This window comes from Argiope bruennichi, chromosome 3, assembly GCF_947563725.1.
Source record: "Argiope bruennichi chromosome 3, qqArgBrue1.1, whole genome shotgun sequence".
NCBI classification, from domain to species: Eukaryota; Metazoa; Arthropoda; class Arachnida; order Araneae; family Araneidae; genus Argiope; species Argiope bruennichi.
In genome coordinates, this window is record NC_079153.1 from 78,980,893 (window position 1) to 79,000,615 (window position 19,723).

At 29.5% G+C, this 19,723-nt stretch overlaps 1 protein-coding gene and 2 non-coding genes across 3 annotated transcripts in view; 1 reads left to right on the forward strand and 2 right to left on the reverse strand.

Moving 5' to 3' along the window:
* Positions 1-297: 297 nt before the first annotated feature.
* On the reverse strand, positions 298-379 carry Trnas-aga (transfer RNA serine (anticodon AGA)). The gene has a single exon. It is a non-coding gene; the product is annotated as a tRNA-Ser (tRNA).
* A 1,162-nt stretch (positions 380-1,541) lies between these two features.
* On the reverse strand, positions 1,542-1,623 carry Trnas-aga (transfer RNA serine (anticodon AGA)). Its single transcript has one exon. It is a non-coding gene; the product is annotated as a tRNA-Ser (tRNA).
* A 927-nt stretch (positions 1,624-2,550) lies between these two features.
* LOC129962714 (dimethyladenosine transferase 1, mitochondrial-like) overlaps positions 2,551-19,723 on the forward strand; it is a 66,833-nt gene continuing 49,660 nt past the window's right edge. The window contains exon 1 of the mRNA XM_056076651.1: positions 2,551-2,909. The gene's annotated coding sequence lies outside the window, so the exon portion shown is untranslated. The remainder of the gene's footprint in view (positions 2,910-19,723) is intronic.

The following is a 19,723-nucleotide window of genomic DNA, read 5'->3' on the forward strand; positions in this document are numbered from 1 at the left end:
ATTACCTTTTTTCATAAATACTGAATTTTTTTATTCAGTGAGGAATTCAGTTCAGAATTTTTTTGTTCAGCGAATATTTTTAATTCAGGGTGGCTCACACAAATAATCCGTGTCACATATAACGGCTTACTTACTGTTAAAATAAGCGAAAATGGTTAAATATGGATGAACATTAATTTGTAGTAGAAATAAAAAGAAAAGAAAATTAATTTCAGCTTTGAGTATCATTTCGTTCTTTAAAATAAAGTATGAAATGCATTCTTAACCTTGTAATTTTTAGCAAAAAGAACGACCAAACGTAGTCGGTAGGATTCGAACCTACGCGGGAAGATCCCAATGGATTTCTAGTCCATCGCCTTAACCACTCGGCCACGACTACTCAAGCAGCTGATTTATCAAATATTTTCGTGCGCGAAATGAGAGTGGAGTAAATTTGAATGCAACGCCACATTCTGTCGAAACTATATAGTCCAAAAATTTTAAAATATGAAACAATCTTTTGAAGAGTTTAAATTTGTAAATTAGGCTAATAATTTACTGTAACTTATTGGTTCACATTGAACAATGGATTCGCAAAATGATCCCTTGCATGTTTTAGGTTTCACATCCAATTTACAATTCATTTCCAACAAAATATCGGATAAGAGACTACTAGTTTGAAGTACATTGATAGCAGTTTAAAATTAGACACATATCTCTGGCATCGCTGGCACGCAAAATTTCATAGGCGATATTTTTGTCTTGCATTTCCCCCAGAAAAGAGATTAATGGTTTTAAGTACATTTATAGTAGTTTGAAAATACACATATCTCTCGAGATGCAGAAATGTCCATCCAACAAGCCATAAACTGCATTTTAGTCTAGCATTTCCCCCAGACTTTAGAAGAAAACGGAATATAACCAAAAAGTAATACTTACCTGCTATCATCACGATTCTACTGCTAATCGCTTCTTCACCATTCTGCCAATAATGAATTGTCCGATCAACTTACATATATGCACTCAGTCTTAATTATCAGTTCATTAACTGGTGAATCAGAAACATAAGCGAGACCATAAATGTGAATCAGCCTACAGCAAGTCGATACATTTCTAAACGAGAAGTTTTTGAAAATATTTAATCACTTCTACGTATACAACTCCAATCAATTATCTTGCTAATAAGTGGCTCAAAGGAATACTACTGTCATGTCACTTCAATTCCCATGATTTATTAAAATATTAGAATTTTCAAAAATAAAATCTATATGAGTATTTCACGCATATTTCTAGGAAAGCCTAATGTTTTAGGTTAAAAAAAAATATTACATATATATTTTAGAGTCCCTGCATACAAAAAGTAAAAGCACTTTTCAAATTTAAAATTCTTTTCAATTATGTTAGATTTGTAGGGAGATCCGAATGTTATTTCAATTCAGTGTGCAAAATTCTCGCATTTTTTTAAATTTTTATTTTGATGAAAAGCATTAAATTTACTCTCCTTTATTATACAATTTTTAGCAAACAAAAAAAAACGATTCACTGAATCTGAAACAATGCAACGTAGTCGGTAGGATTCGAACCTACGCGGGAAGATCCCAATGGATTTCTAGTCCATCGCCTTAACCACTCGGCCACGACTACTCATACAAATGGTTTAAGCAAACACTTTAATGCACGCGATATGAGTGAGGGAAATTTGAATGTAATGCCTTGTTCTATAAAATAACTGTATAAAAGAAAAAATTTAAAATATATAACAGCTTCTGTCCCAATTTACATTAATAAATTAGGTTAATGATTTTCTGTAATATTGAATTAGGTAATGATTCGCTGTTCGCACTGAATATTATGCGTATGACAGAATGGTAAAGTTACACGTCATACATTGCAGATCAGTTGCACATTTTTGATTTGTACTGAACAAATCATTAGTCATTAACATTTTTACCATGATCTGGATTTTACTGATCATGGTAAAATTGATTTGGATTTTACTGATAATGGAATCTTAAATGGAATTTACTGCTTCAATAAACTCTCCTACAGTTCATTTTTTAAGTTACAGTTCATTTTTGATTATAATATAAATAACTGTTGGTGCAAATAAAACATTTCACTTGAAACCGATTACAATCTGCGATCGGTTTCAAGATTTTTTATAATTCAATCAAAAAAAAAAAAACTATATTAGAGGAAACTTATTTTCCTACCTTAAAAAATACGCACTGAAAGATAAAATATGTATATGCTTGGAACTTCTGCCATTCCCATAAACCCAATTTTTTTTATTCAAAAATGTACGACCAACAGAAGGCAAGAGCAGCTCATCTCCAATTGAAATATTCCGCCGCTGAAAAGAAAACGTGATGAATCGTCTGAAAGCCGCTTTGTCACTCAAAACAGAACGAATCCGGACAGGTGTTCTCTTCCGACGCAATTAACTCAATCCCTCTTTTGCGCAAACGATATCTAAAAATAGTGGATTTTAAAGCATCTCTTCCTAAACCTGTTACCATATTGCTGAGCTCCGTCTGTCACAAGCACATGCGAAACTCGCAGTCTAAACGAATGTTTTCGCCATCCATCTCCGTTTGTTTTCTTGATGTTTTTTCTGAAGTGTCGTTTGGCAACGACAGGATTTAAAAATGGTCTCCGATGGAAATAATTCCGAAGAGAAAGAACTGTTACTTCCGCAGAAGCACTTGTCGCCTGTCATTCCTTCCTCGCTGAGAGAATTCCGACAGCGAATCTTAAATTAGAACATCTCTTTTCTCGACGGATGTAATTGAAGAGACGAATGTTTGGAAATACGAACTTTTACAAGCTGAAAGAAACTTTCGCTGTGATCAAGATTCGGTTGTTGAGGGACATTTTCATGATCCTGTAACGAGACACTCGTTAGAATCTTGATATCATCTAAACTGACTGTAAGTCAAAACGACTATTCCAATTTCACTTCCACCTAGTTATCTTATTATGATAAACACTGATAAAATAATTTCTGGTCCACATCAAATCAGAAATTTCACAAATATGAGATAAATACATTTGGAAAAATAATAGTAATGGAAGCGATCCTTCATTAGAACACCCCTTTTCTTGACCAACCTTATAAAAGAGCAGAATGTTTCGAAATACGAATTTTTGCACAATGAGAAAAACATTCGGTAAAATCCAAGATTTTGATATAAAATTTTCATCGTTATCATGGGAGATTAATCAGAAATTTGATATAAAATTTGCAACATTATAACAGGAGATCAATCCAAGATTTTGATATAAAATTTTCATCTTTATAATGGGAGATTAATCCAAAATTTGATATAAAATTTGCAACGTTGTAAAGGGAGGTTAATCCAAATATTTATATTGCCTACATTGACTAAGTCAAAACTATTAAGTCCTTTTCATTCAGATTCAATTTATTCTCCTATAATAAATGCCGAAGCAATTGCATCTATTCTAAATCAAAAATTAAATTAAGCAAATTTGCTGAAGGCAAGAAGTAAAAATGAGACAATCGTTTGAGTTTGAATTTTAAGATTTTTTGTGGTTGAAATGCAACCATCAAACCTCAATTAAATCTGGAAGCCTCACAAATCGATTAAAATACTTATAAAAACAGTGTATTTAATTTTGACATAAATAATACCAAAAAAGAGTAATATTTTTATTCATAAATGTTAACAAGCAATGGACCAACAATCACTGAATTCTTAAAAAAAAATATTACTGAATCACAAAATTGTTGTTATTTCCAGCATTTTAGAAAGAAAAAGTCAGAAGCATTGCAAATACTTTTTTAATTTTCCCCCTTTATTCTAGTAGACTGACTATTGAAGTAAGTAGTGCAGATGATTCTCACTCATTCAAATAATAGAATTCTAACTTTAGCAATGATAAAGTTAGATTGTATGTTTGGTTAGCTTTAGTAAAGTTGATCTTAACACTGATAAAGTAAGGTGGAATTTAGATATAGGAAAAAAAGGAAGAACAACACACGTAAAGATATATTTGTTCCATGATTGATTCCATCCGTTAAGTTCAGAACAAGCTAAAACATACCGAACTGAATCGATTTCAATATGTATCCTATTTAATATTTATTATTAAATATCAATCAATCATTATCAATGTAAAAGAATTTTGAGCGATGAAATAATAAGTGTAAAGATCAAATCCGTATGCTTTACACCTGCTCCTCGCAAAGTAAAATTTTTTTTTCAAAATAATATTGTCATTTTTGTAATGGATGAGCAATTGAAAATACAAATATGTTAAACAGGGAGATTCCAAACTGATACAATTCAAAACAGAAAAAAAAGTTTTTAAAACGATAATGAATTGCTTCGGAAAATATAGACAAAAGTATTTAAAGAATATTAAATAAAAGAGAATATTAAATATAATAAACTAAATAAAAACATAATAAGTAATGCAAGAATATAATAGATTTGAAATTAAGAAAATCACCTATAGAATAAAATTTATTTATGCTTTATTTCTTCGTAGGAACGAATTCAAAAATATTTCATAAAATGAATTTCTCGACTAAAAAATTTTGGTTTGCTTTCGCAAGAAGTTATATCACATGATTGTCATATGATCTTGATTGTCACATGATTCTGATAGTCTAAGCAACAGGAGCTTAACTTCATGCAATATTCTTCCTTTTTTATAAATAAAATTATATATTTATATAAAATATATTATTTACGTGAAAATCTTTAATTTCCATTTATGTTGTTGACTAATGCAAATAATTATGTTTTAAATTCTTTAAAACATTTCTATTAAATTACAAACAATTTTGCATTTTTCATTTACTACATTTTTACATTAATAGTTACATTTTTCAAAGAAATGAAAGAATTATATTTGTGATCAAAAAAAAAATTACTAAAAGTAGTGATTATTGGACAATTTTTTAATATTTGAATTAAATTCTTGCTCTCTTAAATAATTGCTTTTGTTAGAAGAAGAATGGCTCCATGAAGTATAAATGAATACTTGCCGTCGAAAATAACATCAAGCTCCAAAGAAAACCGAATTCAGCACTAAGAAATTTAGACACTTGTTCTATGGACAACAGCATCAATTAAGGATCTCCGGATGGTATCTTCCCTTCAATATGTATTCGTAAATGTTGTTTTTCAACATTGATTATGCTATTGCAGTGAAAGCAAACAATGGATGAATAACCTGGAAACAATTGCCAGTTGGAAGTAAAAATCATATAAATAAATGTGAACAGATGTCAACAAACATTTAAAAAAATCTTCTAATATGTTCGGCAGAAGATTACTTTATTAATCAGTCTTTGCTCAGTAAGTATGAGCAAATATTTTGTCCCTTGTTTTATTGAAACGCATCGTGTACTCAGTTTTGATTGATGTTGTTGTTTTTTAATTGCAGACGAAAATGAAATAAATGTCATAAGGTTGAGCAGCTTCTTTTGAAATAATAACCCAAATATATAATTTTATGTTCTATAAAATCATTTCAATTAAAATTTACATTTTGCACCTTACTTTATCATATTTAAGGTTACTATGATTTCCTTAATAATATAGCGAAGAAGATAAGTTTTTGAATGTAAAATATTAATCAAGGTGATGCATAAAAAATTCGCTAAGTAATAATTAAGCACATTGCGTCATCATACTGGATTCACAATGCGTCTTCTTGCTGGAATTTGCTCATAAAAGTGAGATTTATAAGCAAAAAATAAACACATTTTATTTGTATAAACCATAAATATTGAACTTTGCATATTTTTTGTTGCTTTTGAAAATATATGAGAGTTTACTCTTTTCTCGAAATAGACAAATGATTCGTTGATAATCATCTCTATGATAGCAAAATAATTAATTTCATAGTAAAATTATCGCCAAATATTCATATAGTTCATAAATCAGAGCTTTTGGTACTTTTTCACTCGAAAGCTTTTTCAACAATTAAGCAATCTTCCCGTTTCGTCTGTCGTAGGAATTTTTTTTTTTTTTTACCACCACAAATGCACATATATGTCTTAAATATAAATGAAGTATGAAACAATTCATAAAATATTGTATTCAAATGAATATGATAAATGAAAAGAAATGAAATTAAGTGAAATATTTAGAACCAACGTAGCTTTGTTAAATTTTTATGCTTGTTAACGTTACAGAATCCAAAAATACGTATTTTTTCAAAATTTTCAGCATTTCAAAAATCTTTTGCTGACTTTATTTCAGACTTAATCTCAGACATTACAAAAGAAATTGTAGTTTAGATCTAAATATCAGTTGATAAATGAAAATTTCCCGGAGTTTAGTAATATTGGCTAATTAGGCGCCAAATAAAAAGATCGAATTTAATTTCTTCATATACTGGCCGCGACTCATGATGGAGTCAGTTCATGGTCAGCTCTACTAATTTTAGAAGAAAATGTATGTATTGGCACTCTATAGGATGGCTGTTCAATCTAGAGTAACCAAACTGGGAATCGGTATAGTACTTTGAAAGGTGGGAGCATGCAATTAGAAAGTTTGTTAAAATCTTAATTTATTAAAAAAAAATCAAGAGAGATTTTGGCTTCTTCTTGGGCTAATTCCCAATATTTTTTTTTTCAGAATTGATTTTTACCCTATGCCAATTTGGTTGTTGTATTATGTTTTTCTGAATTTTGACGATTTTTTTTAAGTAATATACCTAAGGCACATATCTTTTAAGTAATATAACTATGGCACATATCTTTTAAGTAATATATCTATGGCACATATCTTTTAAGTAATATATCTATGGCACATATCTTTTAAGTAATATATCTATGGCACATATCTTTTAAGTAATATATCTATGGCACATTTTTAATATAATTTTCAGAAGTAAATTTCATTGTAACAATGAAATTGAAATATTTTTCATTATTTCATCAAATATTTAATCGCGATTTTTTTCAAATACTGGATGGTATGAAAGCTGGATTATGCTAATTAACTGCACCGTATATATGAAAAAAAAATCAGAAAATGAAATTAAATAAACGTAAGAGACAACGAGCAATTTAAAACAGATTATCTTACCTTACTATTTAAGTTTTTAATAGTACCATGATATGATGGGATTTGATTCCATTAGGAAAAATTATATATACTATAAAAAGAACAGGTGTAAAGAAAGCTATTAAAACGCATAATGCAATAACTAAATTAAATGCCTGATACTTAATACATGGTAAATAATAACTACTGAAAATAAGATTTAATTCACGCAGTCAATATTCCAACAAACAAGCGAGGAATCGAAGACGGGTTTTTTTATCACCACAATATTCTGATTGCACTAAATTTAATTAGCGGTTTGCAGTTAATGGGAATACGCAGAAAAGCACCCCTACGGGAACCCACAACCCATATTCCATTTCTACGAACATCCAGTTACGTCTGTCTCATCCAGATGCTGTCCCCAAGACATTTTATTTTTATTTTAGCTAAAAAAATTTAAAATTACATATATAATTTTGATACTATTTACAAAATTACATTATATAAGGTAGGTGAATGCAATATCTGATATTAAGGTCAAACATCCACTAACTGATGTGGGATGAAAGTGTTGAGGAGAGGATGTCGACTAAAGTGATGCTTACGTCATCTGACTATTGTCCAAAATCATGAGATCCATCCCAGAAGAGTTCGCTAGTTGATTATTAAAATAAATGAAATATTAACTAAACTAAATTAGCTATAGTATCTGTACTAATATCTATCTGCTCATTGTAACAACTCCCCCCCCCTTATTTTTTTTAACTATCTATAAACTATCCTAACCAAAACTACTTTTAGAGGTGTATTTTTGACTATACAACTTAAACAGCCGCCTAGAACCGCTTGGCTAAAAATTGGCTGCAGACAGGTTATTTAAAACGGTATTATTCGTCTAGTTTATAAATAAATTTGAAAAAAAAAATGCTAATTTTATTCCTTATAAAATATTATTATTATGACGTAGTCAAGTATAAATGATGAGATCCTTATTTTTTTCTTCCGTTTATTATTTATTATATATTAGCTGGTACACGGCGCGTTGATGCCGCAGAAGAAATAATTTTGGAAATAACCTTTGAAATTTGTAATGGCTGTCTTGTTTAATTAGGAATGATAGAAGGAATGATATTTATTTTCTTATCGGCAATGAATGCATTCATTGATATTTAATGATATATAAAGGAGAAGTATAAATAATATTTATTCCTGTTTTTTAACTTTATTTTTCAAGTGCTTTAGGGCAGATAATATTTTTTTTTGTTTTTCCGTCTTTAGAAACAAAACAATAAAGATCTTGGCTGTACAACTCATGAGCATTCAACATACAATTGGCCATGTGAGAGACATGGATTTTCTAGGTTCAATATTAGATATAATAATTGTATTATGCCTATAAACCTATGCTCAAGTTCAAGCAATAAGTTAGCAAAGTTTTACCACAATCGAATGAACCGTACGGCAGCGCATAAAATACGAACAAACAAAAATTCATTTTTATGCACTAGATATAAATATAATATAATAATTGCATTATGCCTATAACCTTTACGCAAGTGCTAGCAATAAGTTGAAAAAAATTTATCACAATCGGATGAACGGTACGACCGTGTATAAAATACGAACAAACAAAAATTCATTTTTATATATTAGATTTATACAACCAAACGCCACCTTAAATAATATTACGCTCATATATGGATACCTAGCAGATATAAGCCGTATTAAATAAATAACTAAATAATAAGATATTCAATTTCAAATTTTTAAAAAAAATGACAAAAATAAATAATTAAAATGTTTAATTAAAAAAAATGTGATAATTTTTAAACTGAATTGACTTATTAAAAGAGGCCTCATAATATGCACGGTTTAGGACCACAAAATGCATAAATCTAACTCTGACTACCTACTTAACATAAAACTCTGCTCTTACGCCCTTTAGCATAAATTTCTACAGAGAAGAAATTAAAAAAATAAAACAATTTTTATTTCAACTGTATAAGGAGAGGTTGATATGTTAAAAATAAGAGAAACATTATATGCTATAAAAATTTTTATAGCATTAAAATTAATAATAATAAATCAGTCGGAACGATGTACTAAAGAGGTTTTTACTGTAATTGAAAATCTCTTGATAATTTGAACGTTCTAATGAAGATAAAATTAAAATAATTACGTAAAAAGTAGGATAAAAAATATCAAGAAGGTGTTCTTTTATTCACACCTGCAGTAGCTCAATATCCCATTAATCCTCTGAAATGCCAGGAATTTATCGGGCCCTCGCCATGCACGCATGATTGCGTCACGATTTTGTAAACGCACGTGGCTGAGGTCGAAGTTGAAGTTTAGGGAAAAAAATCGGTTCTTTTTCTTCTCACTAGTGGTGGTGCATGCATTTATATTTTGTGTTTCCTGTTTCAAAGCTTGCACGTGCGCATAAAATAACAAGCTGCCACTGTATAATGAATCACGACCACTGCTCAAAATGGAATATTTTATTAGAAGGGACGCAGTGCGGGTGCGCGACGTCAGGCAAAAATCAAAGGATGGAATAAATTATTTCAGCTGCAGAAAGACACAGGCTGGTCACAAGTTTAAATATCAACATCATAGATGTTTTGAATGGGTAGTTTTATTTTCAAGGCTAACATTCGCAGTTGTCTGTTTTTACTTGCTCGTATACGAAATATAGATGAAGTATTGTAACCGTCAAAAAATTCGAACGATGAACCTCTGCGTTTCACCCTTTCTTCAGCACGAAAAGTATATTATTGATTTTATGTCTGTCTGTGAATTCAGAAATGTTGTGAGCTAAATGATGAATTTTCGAATATTTACTGATGACTAAATTTGAAGATTTCTATCATATTTTCAGTGCTAACTTTTCAGTGAAAGTCCTGCATATCCAACTGTCCGAATACAAGCGAAAATGTTAACTACAAAACGGAAAGTGCTAGATAAATGAAATTTAATATGCAGACTTGGCATTTAAAATGCAAATGCTCATCAAATTTTGAACCAAATTTGTGTAAGAGATGACCATTCATCGATTAGTAGTTTTGTATGCACGTAAACTCATAAAGGCAATGACTCAAATCAATGAAATTCCGTATGGGATTTTGTAAATACAATTGCCACTCCATGTCAAATTTTATTTGTAACCAGCCAAAAAAAAAAGACACTAAAATGTATATTCGTCCTTGTATGTCCGTCAATGACATGCAAGGCTTTCGCAGACAACCCAAGATGCACAATTTTATGCCGGGAGGGGGAGGGGGGAGGGATAAGACTTTTATTGAAGAGTATGTGAGAAAGTTTTGAAGAGACCACTCTCCCTGATGGATTTTTGATTTTTGAATAATGCTGTATAGATTAGAGATACATGGCTAAAAATATTTGAACAACTACGTCTAGTTTTCCGGTTATTTTTGACGTTGATTCACAAAGTGATTTATTATTATAAAATAAATTTGTACTTAATAATATACATAAATAGTGCCTTTTCGATGAATTTCTATTGTTTAAAGGGGTATATCAATTGACAATAATATCATATGCCTCAAAAACATTTTTATTATAATTGAAATAAATTTAAAGAAAGTTTCCTCGTGTTTTATTTTTCAAAGTAAATTTTTCAGTTTGCATAAATTTATAAGAACTAGTGTACGATTTGTAAGCAAATGGGAAAATAATTTTTTTTTTTAAATTTTCTGACTCAAATTAAATTTTTGGGCTTTAAACATTGATAAAACGAATTTAAACATGGAAAAATATGTAAGAGTATGCTTCTAAAATGCAATATTGTTTCTTGTTCAATGAAATTATTTTGTTTCTCATAATGACGAATTTAGATTTGATGAGGTCCTAAATTAAGACCATTTACGTAGTACGTTTAGTATATGTGACACTTCTTCATAAGAACAATTTTTGGAGGTAGGGGGAACAAGAAAATGAGGTCCCTTAAACTCTAGCTTGGATAACTTATACATAAACACGAAGTTAGTAGCTAGATATCAAGTAAGGTTTCGAAAATGTATTGTAAATTATTGACAAGTTTGAAATTATTGAAATTTTTGAAACTGATGAACAAAAATACTTATCTCAATGGCTTGTAAGTAGCAGAAAAATCATTATGACCATGGTAGATTCATAAATTCCGTTTAGAGTAAATGATTATATATTTCAAATTTTTGAGTCTTAGTCCAGGTTTGAAAAATATCCCAAATTTATCTTATTTTTGAATTCAATACCAGGAATCATTTTATTTTTTACTAATAACACTTTTTAATGCCCTTCTACCCCCTCCCCTAAAAAATTAATGAATGGACTAAATTTAAAAAATAGTAAATATTTTTGCTTCTTACATATAAGTTATACACACCCCAGAAAACTGATGATTATTGCAATTTCTCACGATCCGAGCGAAGGTGTAAAAATCTCTATCACTTATGAATTTCTTTCAAAGATACCTAAAATTCCTTTTCCTAAGTCTATAAGTGTCAAAGAAATCCGTAACAAAATCTCATAGTAAAGCCACTCAGAGAAAAATTGCTTTCAATCTGCTTTTGTCTTCAGATGCGACGGAACACGTTACAACTTTATCCACGTGTATAAATAATGGGTCTCGTATTAAAAAAAAAATAAAGTTTATTCCAAAAGTCTCTTCTTTTAGCCTATGCGCATGTCAAAATTGGATTTACAATATTAAATATGTAATCTGCAAGCATATGTCATCAAGTAGCTTAAATATAAAATGATTAAAAATGTATTGTTTAAAAAGCAAAACAAAAGATGATGCTATGGTAAGAACTTAAGAAAACACAAAAAGATTCGGGATCATGATTCAAAATAAAATAAATAATTGTTACAATTCAAAATAAAATAAATTATTTTTTCAATTATTGAAACAATTTACAGAAACCTTGTAGAAATCCATATTTTACAATTCATTATGTTCATCATTTGTTGTAATATGCGAATTAAATTGACAGTTCTCGGTACAAATTATTTAAGACAGAAGTAGAGACAGTATGAAGAAATCAGTAATTGTCCAAACTGCGTCGGGGAATAGAGTTATTTTAGCATTTAGCTTAAAAATAGCCTTAGTTACATGAAATTTAACCCTTATCGTGGCAAGATTGCTTTTTTGAAGAAAAGCAAAAAAAAAAAAAATGTATATAGGTAGCTTCTTTACGCTATAAAAAACATCAAAAAAATCGTGTAATAAAAATCTTTTAATAAAAGTAAGTTTAAAAATTATTTTATAGTGGTAGTATATTTTTATAAAGTTGTATGTATGGTATATTATACAAGATGAACATAAAGGTTAATATTGTTTTAAGAAATTACGGTATTAAACTAAATTACTTAGTGAAAGCGAATTTTAAGAATTGAATAAAGTTAATCATTAAAAAAATATTCTAACTATTTGAACAGAAATCAGCGAGAATCGTTCTTTCCGAAACTTTCTTGCATATCCTCCAATAAAATTCTTATCTCCACTTCCTCCTCCTCCTCCTGCATAAAATTTTTGGCCTCGAGTAAGGCCTAAAACATTTTGCATGGCCTTGGCGAACTTTATTAACGAAATATAGATATTCGTCAGGAATCTAGCACTTTTAGTGAATCTATCGTGTGAATATGCATTTTGAACGCTTCTTCCCCGACTGATTGAAAACAAAATTTGGCACCGAACTGCAATTGTAGTCTTAAGTTCACATGTCGAATTTCATTGATTTTACTTATTGCATTTATAAGTATGCGAAAGTACAAAACAACAGATGGTCAAGATTTGGTTAAAAATTTGATAAGAATCTACTATTTACATACGAAATCTGTGAACCAAATTTCATTTATCTAGCTCTTTATATTTTGTAATTATCGATTTCACTTGCAATCGAACGGCAGAAGGATTTGCTCTGTATGGAATTTGTTCAAAATGTGATTATAAATTTGGTTCATTATCCGTATACTAAATTCCATTCTTATATTTCAAAGTGGTTTTAAAAAAACTGTCCGTCTGTGAACAGACAGACGTTCAGTCATATAGACAGAATGCCAAAAATGCATTTTTGGAATTCAAGGAAGTGTCAAAAAGGATTCATCAAAATTTCGATTTCGAATTTTTTTTTTAATGATATTAATACTTTCTCTATATTTCGCATACCAGATAATAAAAATAAAACTAAACAATTCTGCATATTTTATTCGATATCGGGATGTCTTCCAATCCTTGAGAATAAATTTAAAAAAACCAGACTGTTCCGAAAAATCCAGGACGTCAGATCACTTAAAATAAAGCCACTCTTAAACTAGTTTTTCCATTAGATCTTATTTTCGGGGAAATATGGTATTAATACTTTAATGCTTTCTTGGAGTTAATGCATAAACGTTAATGATGTGGTAACGAATGTCAGATGTGCCCTACAATTCATATTTAAATAAGGCCTTTCTTTGGTTCGCACTTGTGACACGCTATGCTTCGGCATTCCGCGTCCGTCACAATATTCTGGGAAACCAAAGACGTCACAGGTAAAATCCAAAACGCATTCCGAAATCTTGATAACACATCGTTCACTGTCATTCTAAACTCAAAAAATTCGGGCGAACAACAACCACGGGTCATCTGGGCGATAAGAGGTGGGCAACAGAGGGGAAAAAAAAAGGTGTTTATGCCCAGCTGTGGCGGCCGGTCATTTGCAACCGGATTGTTGGAAAGTGTTAAAAAACAGGTGATTAATATTCTCAAGTTTCGAAATGACCGACGGGAGACGGTTGGAATTCTTTCCAAAGCTACGTGACCGGGTTCGCCAAAAAGGGCAATTACGCAACCTGAAGCGCACCTGAAAACATATTCTTTTTATTTGATTTCATTTTTATTTACCGCCAAATTGATTCTTTAAACATCATTACAGTGGAATTTCGTGCCGTGCTCTCTGCACAGAGGCGAGATGCATAAATAAACAATAATTTGAGTTTTTCTTTCCGTTTTCGGATTTGGCAATGGCGCCGCCATTTTAAAAATACGTAAAATTAATGTTGAAATATAAGAATAAATCTTTACTTTCATCCAATGATGGTTTTCTTTCCTGTTTTCTTTTATATATATATAGCAAAACATTTTAATAATATATTCATTAAAGAAAGATAAAAAGAAAATGATCAATTACTTTTTTTTTCCCCCTTCAAAAATATGTTCTTTTTGTAAAGTTTACTTTCTTTTTCCACTCAGCGATTTCAAAATAAAATTATACAAAATTTTAAAATGTTTTGTTTTGTTCACTTTAAAAAAAAAATCGTTCCTCATTTCTTTTATTATATTATGCTAGCTAGTACCTGGCAGCAGAAGAAATAAGTTTGGAAGTATCGTTTGGAATTTGAAATAGCTACCTTGTTTTATTGTTATACTAGCCGCCTTTGGCGACCAGCCGGTTCGCCAATCTTAATGTTCGTTAAAATTGTAATAATTAAATATTTTATGCAATTTCTACTTTAATAGCTTCTTCATCAAAATATTTTAAAACTTCAAATTTTGATTATCATATAATTCATTCATAATATTATAAAGGCCTTCAGTCATAACGTAATATGTATCTCTCTCATTTTCTGTTAGCACCCGTAGAATTTATGCTTTAAATTAAAGTGGAAAGAATTTATCTTCAATTAATATAATAATATTTTTTACTGAAACAAAGCATTTTTTTATAATCTGATTACTGAAAATAGAGTCACTCAGCGTTTAAACTTTATGGGCACTAAAGAATATCTTTTTAAATTTATGTAATATCTCAAGAGTTGGTCAGCAAAATTTTCTTAGATTCATTATGAGCAGATCGATTAATTAACAATGTTTAAATTTAAATGCATCAAACACTAAGAAAATAAAACGAATCGTTTAAAATAAACGGTTGAAAACATGTTTTAAAAAAACTACTTAAAAAACGATGTACTTAAAACTATAAGCATATATAAAAATATATAACTAACATAAATACAATTTACTTACAAAAGCATGCAACTAACCCAAAAATAATTTAAATCATCCATTCATAACGTTGTCATGGCAACAATCAGAACAGAATGCGCATGCGTGAATTTTCTTCGCCGGTTACGTAACGCAAATACGTGATTTTTTCTACGCCAGTTGGGGTAACGCTATGCGGATTAGAAATTTTTAATTTCCTTTATTCTGTTTTATTTTAATTCAAAAGTACTTCAGAATGAATCTGAAAGATTGATTCATTAACAATGTTTAATTTTAAATGCATCAAACATTAAGAAAATAAACAGAACCGATTGAAATAATCCGCCGAAAAATTTTAACCCTAGCCTCATTACTGTTGGGAGAAAAAAAACTGAAGCCTTTCTCGTTTGGCGCTGGGGATAATGGAAGATTTTTTTGGCGGAAAAGTTGGCGGTGGGGAAAATGGAAGATTTTTTTGGCGGGAAAGTTAGTTTTTAATTAATAATTAAAATTCTAATTAAAAATTCGAAAAAAGAAACCCCAGGTGCACATTCCCAACCTCCAAGATATACATGTACCAAATTTGGTAGCTGTATGTCAAACGGTCTGGCCTGTAGGTCTGGCCAACACACACACACACACACACACACACACACACACATTGAGCTTTATTATAAGTATAGATTTATTTTCTTATCGACAATAAATACATTCAATGAAATGGAATGATATGTAAAGGAGAAGTATAAATAATATTTATTCTATGTTTTTGGCATCATTGTTCAAGCATACTTTAGAGTAGACAAAATTTTCTTGTTTTTCCATCTTCAGCAAAAACAAATAAATGTCGTGGCTGTTCGACTCGTGAGCATCCAACGTGCAACTGGCCAAGTGAAAAACATGAATTTTCTAGGTTCAAAGCAAAATTTTATCGCAATCGAATGAACGGTACAGCAGCGCACAAACAAAAATTCTTTATTATATATTAGATAATAATTGTTGCTATACAGTTAAAAAAAAAAGAATTGCAATTGGCTCATGCCTTTTGCATTTTAAATTCTTATAAAGCATTGAGAATATTAGAACAAAATTTAGAATTCGTAATTCCTTAATATCTGTATTTCTTTTGTCTCCTTGAGGACAATGCGTGACAAACTTCTTCAGTTGTGATGAAGCCGCATCAAACCATATAGGGATATATAAGATAGATAATAGAAGCTTCAGAACCCCTTTCCCTTTCCAAATTTCAAAGCCAACCATATTTTATAGATTTCAATTTAGTTTTTATTTATCAATTTTACTTTATATGTAGTACACAAAAAGGAAGTATTGTAATAGCCCAAAAATTTTAAAACTTTTTGACGAATCTCTACATGTCAGAACTCTCTGATTCCAAAAAACGTATTTTTGGAATTATGTCTTTCTATGAAATACGGTAACTCTATAACACTTTTAACAGGGGAAATGAAATTTAGTATGCCACATCTGTACCAAAAAAGCCGTTTCTAAAAAAAATTTTGAAGAAATCCATCCGCAAAAAGTCTGTCTGCCGAACTGTTCCGAGTATAGATGAACACAACAGCTAGAAATGAAAAAGAAAAAATCTGATACTTAGATTTAGCATCTAAAATGTAGATTTGATTATATTTGTCTAGAAATGAACCGTCTGTCGATCTTTACATTCGCTAGTAGTTAAACGCGATTTCAAAGACGTATAGTTAAAAAGACGTAAGACGTAAAGAATTATAATTTTTTTTAAAATAATTTTTAGCATTTAAAGTGTAGAACCTCAATAAATTTTGAATCAAATCAGTCAGCGGGACAGCAGTCTGCACTTTGATGCGCATGAAAAAGCGATCACTTAAATAAAGGAAATTTGGTATATGATCTTTGAATTGAAATTGTAGTTCAGTGGAAAATTTCATTTTAAATGGGGCTGGAAAAAAGATGGCTAAAACACGCATTTGTTTTTTTTTTTTTTTTTTTTTTTTTTTTACTATACTATGAAGCACAAAACTCTCATCTGTGGGATTCTGTGAATAAAAATATAAGCAATCTCAAATTATCTAAAGAGTTGGCAGACATTACCTAAAGAGTACAATTTTATAGAGGAAGAGGGGAGAATAACACCTTTATCACAGAATATGCGAAAAAGTATTGGCGAAACTACTCCCATAGGTGTTTTATAGTTAAAATATTGTGACAAATTAAAATCTAAAAATTTGATTGCGATTTATTTTCACACCTATATAAATAAGCAAAGCCCAGATTACAAGATTTTTATTTAAAGATAATATTGAAAAAGTATCAAAATTATAAAACATTTTTTTAACACAGTTGAAATGTTTTTGTGCAAAGTTTACCAGGGCTGTTAACTTGTCACTAGTGCTGGGAGATGAATTAATTTCATCTTTGCGATATATCATCCAACAGATATCGATATTTTTTGATATATCGTGATATCATTATTTATTAATAGCTATTATAAATTATAAATATTATCTCTTAACACACTGACTAATCAGAACAACTCCAAATAAGAAGAAGTTTCATTTTATATAGCAAAAATATCAGTTGTTTTTTCAATAAAAATAGTTAGAAAATAATTGTGTTAAAGCCCCTTTGTGCCAATGTCATAGCAATGTCTATATGTTACAATTTATCAAACTGCATTTTATCAGTAATATAATAATTTTTAAAATTTTACCTTTTTTAGTACTGCTTTAAAAAACAGTTTCTTTTATTCTTCATAAAAAAAGGAAAACCGACATAATAAAGGAATAGTATAATGCGATAAATTCGATATATATTGAAAATTCGTATGTATCGGAAAGTTGATAAATATCGGGAATCTAATATGTATACAAAATTCGGTAAGTATTGGCATTTCTATATGCATCGAAAATTTCATAAGTGTCGGCAGCCCTACATGTATTGAAAATTCGATAAGCATCGGAAGTTCGATCAAGATCGAACGAGCATTCAAAGTAATTTTGAAAGGAGTTTGAATTTCTAAGATTCCTAATGGTCTTCTTGTTTCTCTTAGGATGTTTCTGCTTCTTTTCTATTGGTGTTTTTTAGAAGTTTCTTCTTTTCCATTGGTGTTTTTTAAGGAGGTGTTTCTTCTTCGTTTCACTTCTTTCATTCTTTTTTAAGGAGGGGAAAGGATTCCCAATCACAAAGGGGCATTTACACTAAGTTTCATTTCACATGCGTTGTTACCATTTATGCAAAAATCCCATTTTAGGACAAGTGCATAACATATGTTAAATGTGTAGAAAGCATTTTATAGCAGCTGATTAAGCTTTCGCATTATAATTTTGTCTTACGTTAAAGACACTGATATTAATCTCTCTTAAATGTATTATTGTAGGGCTTTCACTTCAGATTGTTTGAGATCACATGTACCTTGTTATTTATACTTAATTTCTAACTTATATTTGTTTATATCTGGAATATAAAATTTGAAAGTTATCTGCTTTCTAAAGCCTGTTTTTTCTCGTGGAACAAATACTTTACATATCTCAGCTATATTTAGTTGTTTATAGTATATTTATTTTACAGTAAGATATAATATTTGTATTCTCACTAAAAGAAGGTGCATTTTAATTTCAAGTTTATTTAATAAGAATATTTATACATTAAGTTGCAGCCTCTGTGCCCTTGACAGCCTAGAACAACAATACTAAGATTTAAAAAAACAATGCCAATTTTGACAGTAAAAATGTCTTATTAAAATTATTAAAGTAAATTAAAATTGGACTTTAAAAAATCTTTAAATCAAAAATTTTAAAAAGAACAGGACTTTTATTTAATTTGAATATATAAAAAAATTTAGTTTTTTTGCTTTACAATGAATATTTGTAAGTAAATTTTTGAAACTCATTACAAAATTTAGACTTAAAATATCTTGTATAGAAAGAACTAAACAAAGAAAAAATGCATGGGAAATGATGGCAACGTTCGAATTAAACTATTTGTTCTGAATTTCAAATTGAAATTAATGTATTTTTAATGAAATAATAATTAATATCTTATTTCATGTTTTAATTGGAGTGTAATTTCTTAATTGGATAAATGCTAAGAGTTTTTTTAATTAAATAATTTTTAGCATCTGATTCTGAATAGATACATTTGAAGTTCAATTATTTGTATGATTTTCATATTTAATTTATAAAGGTATTAAAAATTATTACAGAACTGTTTTACCGTTATTTCTGGAAGATATTTCGCATGTTTAGAATGAAGAAAACACAAAAAATTGACTGGAATTCTAAATATAAATGAGAATAAAAGATACATAATTTCTTTATTATATTTAAATATAAATTTGTTGATGGCATCATTCAGTTAGAAAACGGAAAACAGTTTATTCCAAAATGGCATGTTTAAAACAAGTATTTTTATAAATTACAATATAAGAATAATTATAGAAATATTAGCACAAATTAAGTATGAAGATGAAAAATGGTGAGGAGCAACAAAAATAAAAACTAACTGGTAACCAAAGCGAAACTGAAAACACAAATTAATTGTGAATATTGATTTATTGTATTGTGATTCGCCGTAAACCATGATTCATGATCATGCTACCGATAAATCGATGTTTTTCACAAACTAATATTTTAAAAAATCTATTAATCAAAAATATCGATTTTTTTTTCAATAAATCGAAAATCGGCACAACTTTGCTTGTCAATCAATCATCCAACTACAGCTCGTTTCAGGATCCCAAAACTAACACTTT